At 50.0% G+C, this 22053-nt stretch overlaps 1 protein-coding gene across 2 annotated transcripts in view; it reads left to right on the top strand.

Annotated features, from left to right (window-relative positions):
* Nucleotides 1-950: 950 nt before the first annotated feature.
* Nucleotides 951-22053, top strand: part of ZNF143 (zinc finger protein 143) — a 43147-nt gene continuing 22044 nt past the window's right edge. For both annotated transcript variants that reach the window (XM_073561635.1, XM_073561634.1), the window contains exon 1: nt 951-1107. The gene's annotated coding sequence lies outside the window, so the exon portion shown is untranslated. The remainder of the gene's footprint in view (nt 1108-22053) is intronic.

The following is a 22053-nucleotide window of genomic DNA, read 5'->3' as shown; positions in this document are numbered from 1 at the left end:
AGCACGTCGGGGGCAGAGTCCCCAGCGGGGCGGAGCACGTCGGGGGCAGAGTCCCCAGCGGGGCGGAGCACGTCGGGGGCAGAGTCCCCAGCGGGGCGGAGCACGTCGGGGGCAGAGTCCCCAGCCGGGCGGAGCACGTCGGTGGCAGAGTCCCCAGCCGGGCGGAGCACGTCGGGGGCAGAGTCCCCAGCGGCGCGGAGCACGTCGGGGGCAGAGTCCCCAGCGGCGCGGAGCACGTCGGGGGCAGAGTCCCCAGCCGAGCGGAGCACGTCGGGGGCAGAGTCCCCAGCCGAGCGGAGCACGTCGGGGGCAGAGTCCCCAGCCGAGCGGAGCACGTCGGGGGCAGAGTCCCCAGCCGAGCGGAGCACGTCGGGGGCAGAGTCCCCAGCCGAGCGGAGCACGTCGGGGGCAGAGTCCCCAGCCGAGCGGAGCACGTCGGGGGCAGAGTCCCCAGCGGAGCACTGCAGGGGCTGTGAGCTCTCCCAGGCTGAGCGTAGCGGAGTCTCTCAGTGACGTCGGGAACCGCCATTGTACGGGGCCTCTCGGCAGTGACGACCCCACAGCTGGAGCCCCGCGGCGCCTTACGTGTCCCCCACACGTTCCATTGCCCGGTAACGCAGAGCAGCAGGTTCTCTGCGCTCCCTGAGGGACAGTCCATTAACCGCTTCACACACAAAATGGCGGCCACTTCCCTCAGCCCCAGAACCAGCACCTTTCTCGGGATCACTAGGCGGGTCCGCAGTCATCTGACAGCGCCGACGTGCAATCAGCGCACGAATTATTTTGACGTCACGTCCGTCACAGCCAATAATCTTCAAGTCTACGATGTGGGCGGGTTCAACGAGCTCCTCAGCAAAGCCCTGCGCTCTGAATAACAAAATCAAAACCGCTCGCATGTAGAAATTCACCAATCACACGACGGGCACGGAGCGGTGCGCACCCGCCTCAGCCAATGAGCAGGCGACGGGCCCGGTTTAGTCCCGCCCGCTGCTCTTCCTCTCAGGCTCTGCTATGCTCTATCCTCGGCGCCGGGCGGCATCTCGCGGCTGTTTCCTGCCCTGATGCATGGTGGTCGGACGGAGGAATTGTTGGAAAATTGTGTCGGAGGTTGGTATATAAATGTGTTTTTACCCAGTGTGCCTTGTTCCTCGCAGTCCGCCCGGGGAGCGCAGCGCTGGGCCGGGGGCGCCGCTCCTGTCACCGCCGCGGGGACCGCCGCCTCCCGCCCGCCGCCTCCTCCCCACATCCCCGCCTCCTCCTGTGAGGCTGCCGGCTGTGCGGCTCCGGCTCCCGGCCTCCTCACAGCGCGGCTCCCAGGCCGCACTCCATCGCCGGGCCTCCCCGCAGGCCGCGCCCGGATCTGCTCCGCACCGCCCGGTACCGGCAACCGCGACTCCGGGGCCGCAGTGTGACCGTGTGGAGCGAGCGACACCGCCGCGGACATGAGATAGCGGTTACATCACGGCGTAGTGTACACGGTGCAAAAGTCTGCGCACCCCGGAGACAGCCGCAAACAGCAGTGATTTCATTTCTGTGACACAAAGTAACAAGTGTTATTAATGTGTAGCGGGAGAGATACAAGGTGTAGGGACAGACATGTGACCGTGTGCGTTAGTGTTCAGCCCCCTGTAGCCTGAGGCCCCAAAATAACCTGAGTGACCGATCCCCCCAGAAGTCACATAATCTGCACACTGCTTCCCAGAACAACTACAGCCGGTCTGTGAGAGAACATCCATATATATATATATACCGCCGAGTGTATGTGCGCAGTGACGGTGATGTCATATGGTTGCCATGGTGACGATAATGGGTATATGGGCACGGGACTGTGGGATGGAGGATATGTATGATGGGTATATGGGCACGGGACTATGGGATGGAGGATATGTATGATGGGTATATGGGCACGGGACTATGGGATGGAGGATATGTATGATGGGTATATGGGCACGGGACTATGGGATGGAGGATGTGTGATGGGTATATGGGCACGGGACTATGGGATGGAGGATATGTATGATGGGTATATGGGCACGGGACTATGGGATGGAGGATATGTATGATGGGTATATGGGCACGGGACTATGAGATGAAGGATGTGTGATGGGTATATGGGCACGGGACTATGGGATGGAGGATGTGTATGATGGGTATATGGGCACGGGACTATGGGATGGAGGATATGTATGATGGGTATATGGGCACGGGACTATGAGATGGAGGATATGTATGATGGGTATATGGGCACGGGACTATGGGATGGAGGATATGTATGATGGGTATATGGGCACGGGACTATGAGATGAAGGATGTGTGATGGGTATATGGGCATGGGACTATGGGATGGAGGATGTGTGATGGGTATATGGGCATGGGACTATGGGATGGAGGATGTGTGATGGGTATATGGGCATGGGACTATGGGATGGAGGATGTGTGATGGGTATATGGCCATGGGACTATGGGATGGAGGATGTGTGATGGGTATATGGGCACGTGACTATGGGATGGAGGATGTGTGATGGGTATATGGGCATGGGACTATGGGATGGAGGATGTGTGATGGGTATATGGGCACTGGACTATGGGATGGAGGATGTGTGATGGGTATATGGGCATGGGACTATGGGATGGAGGATGTGTGATGGGTATATGGCCATGGGACTATGGGATGGAGGATGTGTGATGGGTATATGGGCACGTGACTATGGGATGGAGGATGTGTGATGGGTATATGGGCATGGGACTATGGGATGGAGGATGTGTGATGGGTATATGGGCACGGGACTATGGGATGGAGGATATGTATGATGGGTATATGGGCACGGGACTATGGAATGGAGAATATGTATGATGGGTATATGGGCACAGGACTATGGGATGGAGGATGTGTGATGGGTATATGGCCATGGGACTATGGGATGGAGGATGTGTGATGGGTATATGGGCATGGGACTATGGGATGGAGGATGTGTGATGGGTATATGGGCACTGGACTATGGGATGGAGGATATGTATGATGGGTATATGGGCACGGGACTATGGGATGGAGGATGTGTGATGGGTATATGGCCATGGGACTATGGGATGGAGGATGTGTGATGGGTATATGGCCATGGGACTATGGGATGGAGGATGTGTGATGGGTATATGGGCACGGGACTATGGGATGGAGGATATGTATGATGGGTATATGGGCACGGGACTATGGAATGGAGAATATGTATGATGGGTATATGGGCACAGGACTATGGGATGGAGGATGTGTGATGGGTATATGGCCATGGGACTATGGGATGGAGGATGTGTGATGGGTATATGGGCATGGGACTATGGGATGGAGGATGTGTGATGGGTATATGGGCACTGGACTATGGGATGGAGGATATGTATGATGGGTATATGGGCACGGGACTATGGAATGCAGGATGTGTGATGGGTATATGGCCATGGGACTATGGGATGGAGGATGTGTGATGGGTATATGGGCATGGGACTATGGGATGGAGGATGTGTGATGGGTATATGGGCATGGGACTATGGGATGGAGGATATGTGTGATGGGTATATGGGCACGGGACTATGAGATGGAGGATATGTATGATGGGTATATGGGCACGGGACTGTGGAATGGAGAATATGTATGATGGGTATATGGGCACAGGACTATGGGATGGAGGATGTGTGATGGGTATATGGCCATGGGACTGTGGGATGGAGGATGTGTGATGGGTATATGGCCATGGGACTATGGGATGGAGGATGTGTGATGGGTATATGGGCACGGGACTATGGAATGGAGGATGTGTGATGGGTATATGGGCACGGGACTATGGGATGGAGGATATGTATGATGGGTATATGGGCATGGGACTATGGGATGGAGGATGTGTGATGGGTATATGGGCACGGGACTATGGGATGGAGGATGTGTGATGGGTATATGGGCATGGGACTATGGGATGGAGGATGTGTGATGGGTATATGGGCACGGGACTATGGGATGGAGGATGTGTGATGGGTATATGGGCACGGGACTATGGGATGGCGGATGTGTGATAGGTATATGGGCACGGGCCTATGGGATGGAGGATATGTATGATGGGTATATGGGCACTGGACTATGGGATGGCGGATGTGTATGATGGGTATATGGGCACTGGACTATGGGATGGCGGATGTGTATGATGGGTATATGGGCACGGGACTATGGGATGGATGTGTATGATGGGTATATGGGCACAGGACTATGAGATGGAGGATGTGTATGATGGGTATATGGGCACGGGACTATGGGATGGTGGATATGTATGATGGGTATATGGGCACGGGACTATGGGATGGTGGATATGTATGATGGGTATATGGGCACTGGACTATGGGATGGAGGATGTGTATGATGGGTATATGGGCACGGGACTATGGGATGGAGGATGGGTATATGGGCACGGGACTATGGGATGGAGGATGTGTATGATGGGTATATGGGCACGGGACTATGGGATGGAGGATGTGTATGATGGGTATATGGGCACGGGACTATGGGATGGAGGATGTGTATGATGGGTATATGGGCACGGGACTATGGGATGGAGGATGTGTGATGGGTATATGGGCACGGGACTATGGGATGGAGGATATGTATGATGGGTATATGGGCACGGGACTATGGGATGGAGGATGTGTATGATGGGTATATGGGCATGGGACTATGGGATGGAGGATGTGTGATGGGTATATGAGCACAGGACTATGGGATGGAGGATGTGTATGATGGGTATATGGGCACGGGACTATGGGATGGAGGATATGTATGATGGGTATATGGGCACGGGACTATGGGATGGAGGATGTGTATGATGGGTATATGGGCACGGGACTATGGGATGGAGGATGTGTGATGGGTATATGGGCACGGGACTATGGGATGGAGGATATGTATGATGGGTATATGAGCACAGGACTAAGATGGAGGATGTGTGGGTATATGGGCACTGGACTATGGGATGGAGGATATGTATGATGGGTATATGGGCACGGGACTATGGGATGGAGGATGTGTGATGGGTATATGGGCACTGGACTATGGGATGGAGGATATGTATGATGGGTATATGAGCACAGGACTATGAGATGGAGGATGTGTGATGGGTATATGGGCACTGGACTATGGGATGGAGGATATGTATGATGGGTATATGAGCACAGGACTATGAGATGGAGGATGTGTGATGGGTATATGGGCTCGGGACTATGGGATGGTGGATATGTATGATGGGTATATTGGCACTGGACTATGGGATGGAGGATGTGTATGATGGGTATATGGGCACGGGACTATGGGATGGAGGATGTGTATGATGGGTATATGGGCACGGGACTATGGGATGGAGGATGTGTATGATGGGTATATGGGCACGGGACTATGGGATGGAGGATGTGTGATGGGTATATGGGCACGGGACTATGGGATGGAGGATGTGTATGATGGGTAAATGGGCACGGGACTATGGGATGGAGGATGTGTGATGGGTATATGGGCACGGGACTATGGGATGGAGGATATGTATGATGGGTATATGAGCACAGGACTATGAGATGGAGGATGTATGATGGGTATATGGGCACTGGACTATGGGATGGAGGATGTATGATGGGTATATGGGCACTGGACTATGGGATGGAGGATGTATGATGGGTATATGGGCACTGGACTATGGGATGGAGGATGTATGATGGGTATATGGGCACTGGACTATGGGATGGAGGATATGTGATGGGTATATGGGCACGGGACTATGGGATGGAGGATGTGTGATGGGTATATGGGCACGGGACTATGGGATGGAGGATGTGTGATGGGTATATGGGCACGGGACTATGGGATGGAGGATATGTATGATGGGTATATGGGCACAGGACTATGGGATGGAGGATATGTATGATGGGTATATGGGCACGGGACTATGAGATGGAGGATATGTATGATGGGTATATGGGCACGGGACTATGAGATGGAGGATGTGTGATGGGTATATGGGCACAGGACTATGGGATGGAGGATATGTATGATGGGTATATGGGCACGGGACTATGAGATGGAGGATGTGTGATGGGTATATGGGCACAGGACTATGAGATGGAGGATATGTATGATGGGTATATGGGCACGGGACTATGAGATGGAGGATGTGTGATGGGTATATGGGCACAGGACTATGAGATGGAGGATGTGTGATGGGTATATGGGCACAGGACTATGGGATGGAGGATGTGTGATGGGTATATGGGCACAGGACTATGAGATGGAGGATATGTATGATGGGTATATGGGCACGGGACTGGGATGGAGGATGTGTGATGGGTATATGGGCATGGGACTATGAGATGGAGCATGTGTGATGGGTATATGGGCATGGGACTATGAGATGGAGCATGTGTGATGGGTATATGGGCATGGGACTATGGGATGGAGGATATGTATGATGGGTATATGGGCACGGGACTATGGGATGGAGGATATGTATGCCGGGTATATGGGCACGGGACTATGGGATGGAGGATATGTGTGATGGGTATATGGGCACGGGACTATGGGATGGCGTATATGTATGACGGGTATATGGGCACGGGACTATGGGATGGAGGATATGTATGATGGGTATATGGGCACAAGACTATGGGATGGAGGATGTGTGATGGGTATATGGGCACGGGACTATGGGATGGAGGATATGTATGATGTGTATATGGGCACGGGACTATGGGATGGAGGATATGTATGATGGGTATATGGGCAAGACTATGGGATGGAGAATATGTATGATGGGTGTATGGGCACGGGACTATGGGATGGAGGATGTGTGATGGGTATATGGGCACGGGACTATGGGATGGAGGATATGTATGATGTTTATATGGGCACGGGACTATGGGATGGAGGATATGTATGACGGGTATATGGGCACGGGACTATGGGATGGAGGATATGTATGATGGGTATATGGGCACGGGACTATGGGATGGAGGATGTGTGATGGGTATATGGGCACGGGACTATGGGATGGAGGATGTATGATGGGTATATGGGCATGGGACTATGGGATGGAGGATGTGTGATGGGTATATGGGCACGGGACTATGGGATGGAGGATGTGTGATGGGTATATGGGCACAGGACTATGGGATGGCGGATGTGTATGATGGGTATATGGGCACTGGACTGTGGGATGGAGGATATGTATGCCGGGTATATGGGCACGGGACTATGGTATGTATGCCGGGTATATGGGCATGGGACTATGGGATGGCGGATATGTATGATGGGTATATGGGCATGGGACTATGGGATGTCGGATATGTATGATGGGTATATGGGCACTGGACTGTGGGATGGAGGATATATATGACGGGTATATGGGCACTGGACTATGGGATGGAGGATATGTATGATGGGTATATGGGCACTGGACTATGGGATGGAGGATATGTATGCCGGATATATGGGCATGGGACTATGGGATGGCGGATATGTATGATGGGTATATGGGCCCTGGACTGTGGGATGGAGGATATGTATGATGGGTATATGGGCACTTGACTATGGGATGGAGGATATGTATGATGGGTATATGGGCACTGGACTATGGGATGGAGGATATGTATGATGGGTATATGGGCACTGGACTATGGGATGGAGGATATGTATGCCGGGTATATGGGTATGGGACTATGGGATGGATGATATGTATGATGGGTATATGGGCATGGGACTATGGGATGGCGGATATGTATGATGGGTATATGGGCACTGGACTGTGGGATGGAGGATATGTATGATGGGTATGTGGGCACGGGACTATGGGATGGAGGATGTGTGATGGGTATATGGGCACTGGACTGTGGGATGGAGGATATGTATGATGGGTATATGGCCATGGGACTATGGGATGGAGGATGTGTATGATGGGTATATGGGCATGGGACTATGGGATGGATTATATGTATGATGGATATATGGGCACGGGACTATGGGATGGAGGATATGTATGATGGGTATATGGGCACGGGATTATGGGATGGAGGATATGTATGATGGGTATATGGGCACGGGACTATGGGATGGAGGATATGTATGATGGGTATATGGGCACGGGACTATGGGATGGAGGATATGTATGATGGGTATATGGGCAGTAGACTATGGGATGGAGGATATGTATGATGGGTATATGGGCAGTAGACTATGGGATGGAGGATATGTATGATGGGTATATGGGCAGTAGACTATGGGATGGAGGATAATCATTGTAATTTGTTATAACTAACCACAGTTAGTTACTATGCCTGGGCTCTTCAGCTAGTGAAGAGAAAACAGCTGCACTCTGGGAAATTTTGATTTTCAATGCAAAAAAATGTTCTTTGAAGACACCATAGGGGAATAGTGCGTTGAGGTAACGTTTTGACCCTATGTCGGGTCTTTTTCAAACCTCACTAAAGTGCCATATGTAGAAGTCCGGTCTGGCAGGGACCAGGTAGAGGTCCTGAGATGAGCTGGAAGCGTGGGGCAGACGGCGCTTGGTGGGGGCAGACGTCGCTTGGTGCCCCACGCTTCCAGCTCATCTCAGGACCTCTACCTGGTCCCTGCCAGACCGGAATTCTACATATGGCACTTTAGTGAGGTTTGAAAAAGACCCGACATAGGGTCAAAACGTTACCTCATCGCACTATTCCCCTGTGGTGTCTTCAATAAACATTTTTTTGCTTTGAAAATCAAAATTTCCCAGAGTGCAGCTGTTTTTTCTTCACTGGATGATCGTCTGGACTGAGTTCCAGGTTCAGCTTGCACCTACCTCATATTCACAGAGTGCACGCCTTGTCTGTATCAGGGCTTTTCAGCTAGTTAAGAATACTTTTATTTCTATAGCACGGACATATTCCTCAGCGCTGTACATTAGAGGGTACTTCTACTGACATTAGGCATGGCAATAAACACATACAGTAAATCACCAGATACCAAGAGGCGTGAGGGCCCTGCTCGCAAGCTTACAATCTATGAGGAAATATGGGCGACGCGAGAGGTGGATGGTAACAATTGCTTTCATTGTTCCGGCCAGCCCTAGTGTAAGAATCGGGTTTTCCTGTGATACTGCATGAACTGGTTATCAGCCAGAATATGTAACAATACAGACACAGAGGACTATTAAATGCATCAAGCATGTGAGAACATGATGCAAGGAACCTGGTTATGGTAAAATTTTTGAATGGGCAACACAGGCCAGTCTGAACAAATGCGTTTTTAGGGTACGCTTAACACTGTGGGTATTGGAATAAAATTGCAATATGAAACCAAGTTGCCCACCACACAGGTCAGGGATAAAGCTGTGGAAAGCAGGGTCAGGTTAGGATTCAGAAGGATGTAGATAAGCTTGAACAATGGGCAGTGACTAATGGTATTCAACAGGGAGAAATGCAAGATTCTACATCTGGCAAGAAAAATGAAAATTACATCTACAGAATGGGAGGAATAGAACTAATCAACAGCATGTGCGAAAAAGACTTGGGTATACTAATAGATCACAGACTGCACATGAGTCAACAGTGTGATGCAGCAGCAAAAAAGGCAAACAGTTCTAGGATGTATTAACAGAAGCATACAGTCTAGATCATGTGAAGTCATTATCTCCCTCTATTCCACCTTGATCAGGCATCATCTAGATACTGTGTCCAGTTCTGGGCACCACATTTTAAAAAGACATTGAAAAACTGGAGCAAGTTCAGATAAGAGCGACCAGGATGGTGAGCAGACTACAAAGTATGTCCTACGAGGAACGGTTAAAGGATCTGGGAATGTTTAGCTGCAAAAAAGAAAGATAATAGGAAACTTAATAGCTGTGTACAAATATCTGAAGGGCTGTCACAGTGTAGAGGGATCATCATTATTCTCATGCGTACATGGAAACATGAAAGCAATGGAATGAAACTGAAAGAGAAGATACAGAGTAGATATTAGAAAAAAACTTTTTGACAGTGAGGCTGATCAATGAGTGGAACAGGCTGCCACGAGAGGTGGTGAGTTCTCCTTCAATGGAAGTTTTCAAACAGAGGCTGGACAGACATCTGTCTGGGATGATTTAGTGAATCCTGCATTGAGCAGGGGGTTGGACACGAAGACTCTTGAGGTCCCCTCCAACTCTAACATTCTAGTGTTCTATAGAAAACAGCCCAAGCTCTGAACATCTCACAGAGCAATGTTCAATCCATCATCCAAACATGGAAGGAAAATGGCATAACTGCAAACCTACCAAGACATGAACGTCCACCTAACCTGCCAACCCAAGCAAGGAGAGCACAAATTAGAGAAGCAGCCAAAAAGGCCCATGGTTATTCAGGAGCTGCAGAGATACGCAGCACAGGGGGGAGAATCTGTCCACAGGAAAACTACTAGTCATATACACCACAAATCTGGTCTCTAAGGAAGAGTGTCAAGAAGAATTGAAAGTCGTAAGAAGTGTCATGTAGGGGGCACAGTGAGCATGTGGAAGAAGGGGCTCTGCTCAGCTGAGACCAAAGGACAACTTTTTGGGATAAATAATTCTATGTGTGGTGGAAAACTAATACTGCACGTCACCTTGAAAACACCATCCACACCGTCACACATGGTGGCAGCCTCCTGCTGTGGGTAGACTTCTCTTCAGCAGGTGCAGGGAAGCTGGTCAGAGGGGATGGGAAGGTGGATAGAGCTAAACACAGGAAAATCCTGGAGGAAAACCTGCCAACGCTGCCAAAGATGTGAGACTGGGGTGTAGGTTCACCTTCCAGAAGGACAATGACCCTCAACATCCTACTAGTGCTACAATGGAGGGTTTAGGTCAGAACATATTCCTGTGTGTGATCGGCGCAGTCACCGTCCAGACCCAAATCCCAGAGAATCTGTGACAAGACGTGAGAACTGCTGATCACAGACGTCTCCATCCAATGTCACAGAGTGCAAAGAAGAAGGGGCAAAATCTCACCTCTAGATGTGCAAAGATGGGGAGACAGACCCCAAAAGACTGCAGAGAAAGGTGGGAGAGACAGACCCCAAAAGACTGCAGAGAAAGGTGGAGAGAGACAGGCCCCAAAAGACTCCAGAGAAAGGTGGGAGAGACAGAACCCAAAAGACTGCAGAGAAAGGTGGAGAGACAGACCCCAAAAGCCTGCAGAGAAAGGTGGAGAGACAGACCCCACAAGACTACAGAGAAAGGTGGGAGAGACAGACCCCACAAGACTACAGAGAAAGGTGGGAGAGACAGACCCCAAAAGACTGCAGAGAAAGGTGGAGAGAGACAGACCCCACAAGACTACAGAGAAAGGTGGGAGAGACAGACCCCAAAAGACTGCAGAGAAAGGTGGAGAGAGACAGACCCCAAAAGACTACAGATAAAGGTGGTAGAGAAAGAACCCAAAAGACTACAGAGAAAGGTGGAGAGAGACAGACCCCAAAAGACTGCAGAGAAAGGTGGTAGAGAAAGAACCCACAAGACTACAGAGAAAGGTGGTAGAGAAAGAACCCAAAAGACTACAGAGAAAGGTGGAGAGACAGACTCCAAAAGACTACAGAGAAAGGTGGAGAGAGACAGACCCCCAAAAGACTGCAGAGAAAGGTGGAGAGACAGACCCCAAAAGACTGCAGAGAAAGGTGGAGAGACAGACCCCAAAAGACTACAGAGAAAGGTGGAGAGACAGACCCAAAAGACTACAGAGAAAGGTGGAGAGACAGACCCCAAAAGACTACAGAGAAAGGTGGAGAGACAGACCCCAAAAGACTACAGAGAAAGGTGGAGAGACAGACCCCAAAAGACTACAGAGAAAGGTGGAGAGACAGACCCCAAAAGACTGCAGAGAAAGGTGGGAGAGACAGACCCCAAAAGACTGCAGAGAAAGGTGGGAGAGACAGACCCCAAAAGACTGCAGAGAAAGGTGGGAGAGACAGACCCCAAAAGACTGCAGAGAAAGGTGGGAGAGACAGACCCCAAAAGACTGCAGAGAAAGGTGGGAGAGACAGACCCCAAAATACTGCAGAGAAAGGTGGGAGAGACAGACCCCAAAAGACTGCAGAGAAAGGTGGAGAGACAGACCCCAAAAGACTGCAGCAGGGACTGAGGTCGTCCTAGAAAGTACTGACTCAAGGGGGCTGAATACAAATGCACTGCACAATTCTCAGAATTGTACTTGAAAAATACTTAGAAAGCCTTGTATAATTTCTTCTGCATGTCACGCATTCTTGTTACTGTGTGTTATGTCACAGAAAATCCTGATAAACAACAGTGAAGTTTGTGGTTAAAATGTGGGAAAGTTCCCAGGTATGACGGCACTGTCTGTATTATATAGGGTGAACAGTGGGTGTGACATCACAGGCAGAGGAGATACATGCAGCTGGTGTAATAAGGATTGAACTCATCACCAGTGTTCTCACTAAATCTATTGGTAAAGATGCTATTGTCATGAAATTCTCCCCAGATGTCGGTAACAACCTGTCCAAGCCATACGGGACAGAAATCACCATAATGTCCACAAAGTATGTGTAATAATGAGAGATGACGCAGGGTAAAGTACTGAACACTACGGGCCATGAAGGTTTCATGCATTACTTGAGGTTTTCTTGTTCCTGCTGATTCCAGGTCTTTCTGTAGGTCTCCACAGGTGTCCTTGGCTCTTGGACAACTCATAATAATTTTCACTCCTCTGTCTGAAATCTTGGGGGCACCTGGTCGTAGCCTGTTTATGGTGAAATCTTGCGGGGAGGCACGAGGTCGTGGCAGGTTTATAGTGAAATCTCATGGGGAGCACCTGGTCATGGTCGGTTTATGATGAAATCTTGTGGTGAGCATCTGGTCGTGGCTGGTTTATGGTGAAATGTTGCTGGGAGCACCTGGTCGTGGCCGGTTTATGGTGAAATCTCGTGTGGTGCACCTGGCCATGGCCGGTTTATGATGAAATCTTGTTTGGAGCATCTGGTCGTGGCCGGTTTATGGTGAAATGATGTTCTTTCCACTTCCGCATTATCACCCCAGCAGCGATCACTGGAACTTCCAGTAGTTTAGAAATTCCTCTGTAACATTGCCATCAGGATGTTTTGCAGCAATAAGGTTGTGAAGGTCTTGAGACGGCTCACTGGTGTTACCCATCATGAGAGCTTCCTTATGTGGCTGCTTGGTAGGAGGCGTGAACAAGGCATGTCCTCTGTCGACCAATAGTGTACAAGCATTGCGTTGTCAGGGAGACATCATCCCTCTCGTCGCTTATATCCCATCTTCTCAATTCTGCACGTCCCCCCAGCGCTCACCCCCGTCACTGCGCTTCACACGACAGCGGTCATATGACCAAGTGACAGTGCGCGCACAGCCAGGCATCATCACCGGGCGTCACCAGAGCTGCGGTCATGTGACCACGGCAGAGGCACGACCACTGATGTAACCAGATTATTGGATCCTTTCGATCTCTATGCTAGACCCTATAACAGTGATCAAAGTATAAATAATAGTAAATCAACTCCCCTTTTGTCGCCCCCTTAGTTAAAAAAAAAAAATTATGAAATAAAAATCTGGCCTCTGCCTTCTGGCCCCATGCAGTCTGTACACGGATGTGTCCTGCCTCCGGCTGCCGTCCCATAGTGGCCTCTCCCTTCTGGCACCATGCAGTCTGTACATGGATGTGTCCTGCCTCCGGCTGCCGTCCCATAGTGGTCTCTGCCTTCTGGCCCCATGCAGTCTGTACACGGATGTGTCCTGCCTCCGGCTGCCGTCCCATAGTGGTCTCTGCCTTCTGGCCCCATGCAGTCTGTACACGGATGTGTCCTGCCTCCGACTGCCGTCCCATAGTTGTCTCTGCCTTCTGGCCCCATGCAGCCTGTACACGGATGTGTCCTGCCTCCGGCTGCCATCCCATAGTGGTCTCTGCCTTCTGGCCCCATGCAGTCTGTACACGGATGTGTCCTGCCTCCGGCTGCCGTCCCATAGTGGTCTCTGCCTTCTGGCCCCATGCAGTCTGTACACGGATGTGTCCTGCCTCCGGCTGCCGTCCCATAGTGGTCTCTGCCTTCTGGCCCCATGCAGTCTGTACACGGATGTGTCCTGCCTCCGGCTGCTGTCCCATAGTGGTCTCTGCCTTCTGGTCCATGCAGTCTGTACACGGATGTGTCCTGCCTCCGGCTGCCGTCCCATAGTGGTTTCTGCCTTCTGGCCCCATGCAGTCTGTACACGGATGTGTCCTGCCTCCGGCTGCCGTCCCATAGTGGTTTCTGCCTTCTGGCCCCATTCAGTCTGTACACGGATGTGTCCTGCCTCCGGCTGCCGTCCCATAGTGGTCTCTGCCTCCTGGCCCCATGCAGTCTGTACACGGATGTGTCCTGCCTCCGGCTGCCGTCCCATAGTGGTCTCTGCCTTCTGGCCCCATGCAGTCTGTACACGGATGTGTCCTGCCTCCGGCTGCCGTCCCATAGTGGTCTCTGCCTTCTGGCACCATGCAGTCTGTACACGGATGTGTCCTGCCTCCGGCTGCCGTCCCATAGTGGTCTCTGCCTCCTGGCCCCATGCAGTCTGTACACGGATGTGTCCTGCCTCCGGCTGCCGTCCCATAGTGGTCTCTGCCTCCTGGCCCCATGCAGTCTGTACACGGATGTGTCCTGCCTCCGGCTGCCGTCCCATAGTGGTCTCTGCCTTCTGGCCCCATGCAGTCTGTACACGGATGTGTCCTGCCTCCGGCTGCCGTCCCATAGTGGTCTCTGCCTCCTGGCCCCATGCAGTCTGTACACGGATGTGTCCTGCCTCCGGCTGCCGTCCCATAGTGGTCTCTGCCTCCTGGCCCCATGCAGTCTGTACGCGGCTGTGTCCTGCCTCCGGCTGCCGTCCCATAGTGGTCTCTGCCTCCTGGCCGCCCACCCAGCAGTGACCACCTGAGGTGGTGACTGTCCAGGAGTGGCAATGGGAAATAAATAAGGGCCAGGAATGGCAGTGGTTGATTATGGGGGAATCAGTCTGAGTTTTGTTAAGAATATTTCTCATTTAGCTGAAAAAAAGCATTTCCAGGCCCTACAGACCTGCAGTCATCTCCTGGGCCTCAGTCGGACGCCTGTTTTACACGTATAGTCGTGTGTTCGTTATAGTCTGTGGGATTGGATTTTTTTCCACAGACCGATAGCCCGGGGACTCGCTTGTTTTTCATTCAAATTGTGGATCAAACTTGCCATCACTGTAGTAATAACAGTTTTATTTCTATAGCGCCAACTTATTCCACAGCGCTGTGCAATAAGCGGAGACATGTACAAACAGACATCACTAAATAACACAGGTCCCCGGTTACAGGAGCAGTGAGGGTCCCGATCACAAGCTAAAATCTACAAGGATATAAGGGGACACAATAGGAAGACTGTGCCGTCATTATAATAAATGAGGGTTATCATGTAAAGCTGCAGGATCCGTCATCAGCCAGGATCTGTATATATACAGTACAGACCAAAAGTTTGGACACGCCTTCTCATTCAAAGAGTTTTCATTATTTTCATGACTATGAAAATTGTAGATTCACTCTGAAGGCATCAAAACTATGAATTACCACATGTGGAATTATATAATTAACAAAAAAGTGTGAAACAAGTGAAAATATGTCTTATATTCTAGGTTCTTCCGAGTAGCCACCTTTTGCTTTGATTACTGCTTTGCACACTCTTGGCATTCTCTTGATGAGCTTCAAGATGTAGTCACCGGAAATGGTCTTACAACAGTCTTGAAGGAGTTCCCAGAGATGCTTAGCACTTGTTGGCCCTTTTGCCTTCACTCTGCGGTCCAGCTCACCCCAAACCATCTCGATTGGGTTCAGGTCTGGTGTCTGTGGAGGCCAGGTCATCTGGCGTAGCACCCCATCACTCTCCTTCTTGGTCAAATAGCCCTTACACAGCCTGGAGGTGTGTTTGAGGTCATTGCCCTGTTGAAAAATAAATGATGGTCCAACTAAACACAAACCAGATGGAATAGCATGCCGCTGCAAGATGCTGTGGTAGCCATGCTGGTTCAGTATGCCTTCAATTTTGAATAAATCCCCAACAGTGTCACCAGCAAAGCCCCCCCACACCATCACACCTCCTCCTCCATGCTTCACGGTGGGAACCAGGCATGTAGAGTCCATCCGTTCACCTTTTCTGCGTCGCACAAAGACACAGTGGTTGGAACCAAAGATCTCAAATTTGGACTCATCAGACCAAAGCACAGATTTCCACTGGTCTAATGTCCATTCCTTGTGTTCTTTAGCCCAATCAAGTCTCTTCTGCTTGTTGCCTGTCCTTAACAGTGGTTTCCTAGCAGCTATTTTACCATGAAGGCCTGCTGCACAAAGTCTCCTCTTAACAGTTGTTGTAGAGATGTTTCTGCTGCTAGAACTCTGTGTGGCATTGACCTGGTCTCTATTCTGAGCTGCTGTTAACCTGCGATTTCTGAGGCTGGTGACTCGGATGAACTTATCCTCCGCAGCAGAGGTGACTCTTGGTCTTCCTTTCCTGGGGTGGTCCTCATGTGAGCCAGTTTCTTTGTAGCACTTGATGGTTTTTGCCACTGCACTTGGGGACACTTTTAAAGTTTTCCCAATTTTTCGGACTGACTGACCTTCATTTCTTAAAGTAATGATGGCCACTCGTTTTTCTTTACTTAGCTGCTTTTTTCTTGCCATAATACAAATTCTAACAGTCTATTCAGTAGGACTATCAGCTGTGTATCCACCAGACTTCAGCACAACACAACTGATGGTCCCAACCCCATTTATAAGGCAAGAAATCCCACTTATTAAACCTGACAGGGCACACCTGTGAAGTGAAAACCATTTCCGGTGACTACCTCTTGAAGCTCATCAAGAGAATGCCAAGAGTGTGCAAAGCAGTAATCAAAGCAAAAGGTGGCTACTTTGAAGAATCTAGAATATAAGACATATTTTCAGTTGTTTCACACTTTTTTGTTAATTATATAATTCCACATGTGATAATTCATTGTTTTGATGCCTTCAGAGTGAAGCTACCATTTTCATAGTCATGAAAATAAAGAAAACTCTTTAAGGCTATGTGCCCACAGTAGCGTTTTTTAAACGCTCAGGAAACAGGTCTCCTTCCCAGAAAATGTGCGTTTTTTGCTCAAAAACCACACGTTTTTGATGAGTTTTTTTCCGCGCGTCTTTTGGACTATAGGAAATAGCCAAAAACGCGGACCTAAGCGGAAATTAATGAACATGCTGCGTTTTTTACCGCTAAGCGTTTCCTTAGCGGTAAAAAACGCATCCATTGACACAAAGAGGCCAAAATACATTAAGGCTGTGTGCCCACGTTGCGTTTTTTTTTTAAGCGTTTTTGATGCGTTTTTCGGGGTCAAACCGCATCAAAAACGCTTAAAAGAAGCATCCCATTCATTTTAATGTATTTTGGCTTCTTTGTGCCAATGGATGGGTTTTTTTTACCGCTAATGAAACTCTTAGCCGTTAAAAAGTGCAGCATGTTCATTAATTTCCACTTCGGTCTGCGTTTTTGGCTATTTCCTATAGTCCAAAAGACGCGCGGAAAAAAAATCATCAAAAACGCGCGTTTTCTGGGAAGGAGACCCGTTTCCTGAGCGCTTAAAAACGCTGCTGTGGGCACATGGCCTCAAATGAATGGGATGCTTCTTTTAAGCGTTTTTGATGCGGTTTGACCCCGAACAACGCATCAAAAACGCTTAAACGCAACGTGGGCACACAGCCTGAATGAGAAGGTGTGTCCAAACTTTTGGTCTGTACTGTACATGTATGATCTAGTCATCAGCCAGGATCTGTATATGTACATGTATGATCTAGTCATCAGCCAGGATCTGTATATGTACATGTATGATCCGGTCATCAGTCGGGATCTGTATATGTACATGTATGACCCGGTCATCAGTCGGGATCTGTATATGTACATGTATGACCCGTCATCAACCAGGATCTGTATATGTACATGTATGACCCGTCATCAACCAGGATCTGTATATGTACATGTATGACCCGGTCATCAGTCGGGATCTGTATATGTACATGTGTGACCCGGTCATTAGCCAGGATCTGTATATGTACATGTATGACCCGGTCATCAGTCGGGATCTGTATATGTACATGTGTGACCCGGTCATTAGCCAGGATCTGTATATGTACATGTATGACCCGGTCATCAGTCGGGATCTCTATATGTACATGTATGACCCGGTCATCAGTCGGGATCTGTATATGTACATGTGTGACCCGGTCATTAGCCAGGATCTGTATATGTACATGTATGATCCGGTCATCAGCCAGGATCTGTATATGTACACGTATGATCCGGTCATCAGCCGGGATCTGTATATGTACATGTATGACCCGGTCATCAGCCGGGATCTGTATATGTACATGTATGATCCGGTCATCAGCCGGGATCTGTATATGTACATGTATGATCCGGTCATCAGCCGGGATCTGTATATGTACATGTATGATCCGGTCATCAGTCGGGATCTGTATATGTACATGTGTGACCCGGTCATTAGCCGGGATCTGTATATGTACATGTATGACCCGGTCATCAGTCGGGATCTGTATATGTGTCAAGCCGCCGCTCCAGCGTCGCAGCCTCTCGCCGCCCGGCAGCTGCGGCGGTCTCTCCCTCCAGGTCCGCGGCCGACGGCGTCTCTGCATGCTATGCACCGTAGGCCGCGCCTCGTCCCCGTCTCTTGTGCTCCGGCGGTGCCCTGACCCAGATGCACCGGCGGACTAATGGGAGACCAGGCAGGGGCATATCAGGCCGCCCTCCTGTAATGGAGGAGCCTGATCTTCGTGTCATATAGCACGTTAGGCCCCTCTCCCGCTACCACTGCTGCTGACCTTGCTACACTTGTCCCGTGCAGTCCTACTCTGGTCCTGTCCTCCGTGTCCCTGCTCCGTCCTGCTGTCTGTGTTCCAATCCTGCAGTCCTACTCCGGTCCGGTCCTGTCCTCCATGTTCCTGCTCCGTCCTGCTGTCTGTGGTCCACCCCTGCAGTCCTACTCCGGTCCTGTCCTCCGTGTCCCTTCTCCGTCCTGCTGTCTGTAGTCCAGCCCTGCAGTCCTACTCCGGTCCTGTGCTCCGTCCTGCTGTCTATGGTCCAGTCCTGCAGTCCTACTCCTGTCCTGTGCTCCGTCCTGCTGTCTATGGTCCAGTCCTGCATTCCTACTCCGGTCCTGTCTTCCGTGTCCTTAATCCGCCCTGCTGTCCGTGGTCTAGACCTGCAGTCCTACTCCGGTCCTGTCTTCCGTGTTTCTGCTTCGTCCTGCTGTCTGTGGTCTAGTCCTGCAATCCCTCTGTACTTCCGAGGTCTTACTCCAGTCCATTCTGAGCCGCCTCTCTCGGTACCGGCTATTGTGGTACCCGAACCCCTGAGCCTGCTCCTAACGATCCCTGTATAGGGGTTGGCTCCACCTGGCAACTCACCCGGGGCCCCTCGGTGCCTCGATCCATAGGGTCCACTCCTGGAGACTTTTCTCACCTGACTACACCGCTAACAATATGTACATGTATGATCCGTCACCAGCCGGGATCTGTGTATGTACATGTATGATCAGTCATCAGTCAGGATCTGTATATGTACATGTATGATCCGTCATCAGCCAGGATCTGTATATGTACATGTATGATCCGTCACCAGCCGGGATCTATATATGTACATGTATGATCCTTCATCAGCCAGGATCTGTATATGTACATGTATGATCCGTCACCAGCCGGGATCTGTATATGTACATGTATGATCCGTCACCAGCCGGGATCTGTATATGTACATGTATGATCCGTCACCAGCCGGGATCTGTATATGTACATGTATGATCCGTCACCAGCCAGGATCTGTATATGGACATGTATGGTCATCAGCCGGGATCTGTACATGTTCACTCACCGTGTGCTATTGGGTGCATGGAGGATGTGGATATAGATGAATAGGGGGGAGCAGATTATGATTAACATTTAGAAGGAGGGTTCGGGGGAGGTTTAGGTTAATGTAATAAGGTGATCGGCCTGTCTAATGAGATGTGTTTTTAAAGTATGCTTAAAAACATGGGCGATAGTCATTAGTCAGATTGTATGGGTTAGTGCATTCCAGAAAACTGGGTCAGCACAAGAGAAGTATTGGAAACGGAGGTGCAAAGTTTGGACTATGTTAGGCTATGTGCACACATAGTTTTAGGTGCTGCAGATTTGGAAAAATCCGCAGGTAAATCCGCAGGTCAATAGACCTGTGGTTTACCTGCGGATTAGCCTGCAGTTTAGCCCTGCGGTTTCACACTTCTGCAATGGAAAAGGGGTGAAAACGCTGCGGATTCCGCACAAAGAATTGACATGCTATGGATTTGAGCCCACAGCAAATCCGCGCTGAAAAATCCGCAGCATGTGCACAGCTTTTTTGATTTTACCATTGAAAACAATGGTACTGTACAACGCAGCTAAATCTGCTGCGATTCCGCAGAGCCAAAAACGCTGCGGATCCGCTGCAGAATACGCACCGTGTGCACATAGCCTAAGTCTTGGATCATCTGCAGAACAGAGAGCACAGGTAGGGTGATAGAGATGAGGGAGGAGATGTAGGATGGTGCAGAACTGTGGAGAACTTTGTGGCTGAGTGTTTGTATTGTATTCTGTAGTGGATGGGTAACCAGTGCAAGGACTGGCACAGGGCAGAGGCATCAGTGAAGCGGCTGGACAGAAATACAACCCTGGCTGTCACATTCAGGACGGATTAGAGGGAGACCGATCAGTAGAGAGTTGCAATAATCCAGATGAGATTGAATAAAAGTGACAGTAAGATCTTTTGCAGGTTCAAAGGTGAGAAAAGTTTGGATTCTGGAGATGTTTCTAAGGTGCAGGTGACACAAGCGAGTGATTGGATATATGGAATAAAGGAAAGTTCTGTGTCATATATGACCCCATGACAGCGAGCGTGCTGCTTGCAGTTATGGTAGAATCACCCAAGGTAATTATAATATCAGGTATACAGTTGTGCTCAAAAGTTTACATACCCCGGCAGAATTTTTGCCTTCTTGCCCTTTTTTCAGAGAATATGAATGATAACACCAAAACTTTTCATCCACTCATGGTTAGTGGTTGGGTGAAGCCATTTATTGTCAAATTACTGTGTTTTCTCTTTTTAAATCATAATGGCAACTGTGATAAAACACTCCGGGATCGCCTTTGCTGGGGTCAAAGGTCACGTGCGTTCAGCATGAAACTCAGGGGCAGAGCTGGGATTCGGGTGTAACTGACCCTGGGTCAGGTTTATTAACGGTGAAAGCAATGCAAAAGGAAATAAAACATAAAACAAATCCTTGCCTGTCCGGCACTAACTAAACAATGGACAACCTAACTACCAACTGGCGGGCTTCTCCCGTCCATCCAAACCACAGTTGCAGTGGGCACTGCTTCCACTCACGTGTGTCTCTCACACAGACAGGCTCTCTGTGTTCCCAGGCTGAGACACTCACACAACCACCTGGCATCCTTATATATCCACCTCCCATTATCCATTAGTAAGCAGGTGCGATACTGACCAGACTAGGCCACATAGGAAAGGAATCTAAGCGAGATATACCTGCCCTCATCCACTATTCCCACATGATTCTCACATATCCCCCCCCTCTGCTCAGACCACTCCGGTCGAGCAATGACACCCGCCAAACAGTGCACTCGGGACAGGGCATCTGCGTTTCCCATCTGTACCCCTGGGCGGTGCTCCACCGTAAAAGTGTAGGCCTGCAGGGCAAGGAACCACCGGGTCACCCGGCTATTCCGTTCCTTGTTCAAGTGCATCCACTTGAGAGGGGCATGGTCAGTGATCAGCCTGAACTTTCGGCCCACCAGGTAATATTTGAGGGCCTCTAGAGCCCACTTAATGGCGAGGCACTCTTTTTCTACGACTGCATACCTTTGCTCGTGTTTATTCCACTTCCTGCTGAGATAGAGGACTGGGTGTTCCACTCCGTCCCTCACTTGTGAGAGTACGGCCCCGATACCGGTATCAGA

The sequence above is a fragment of the Dendrobates tinctorius genome, unplaced genomic scaffold, assembly GCF_039654945.1.
Source record: "Dendrobates tinctorius isolate UK_male_01 unplaced genomic scaffold, ASM3965494v1 ptg000323l, whole genome shotgun sequence".
In the NCBI taxonomy this organism is placed as follows: Eukaryota; Metazoa; Chordata; class Amphibia; order Anura; family Dendrobatidae; genus Dendrobates; species Dendrobates tinctorius.
The sequence above is the reverse complement of the archived record's forward strand: the minus strand, read 5'-3'. Positions and strand labels throughout refer to the sequence as shown.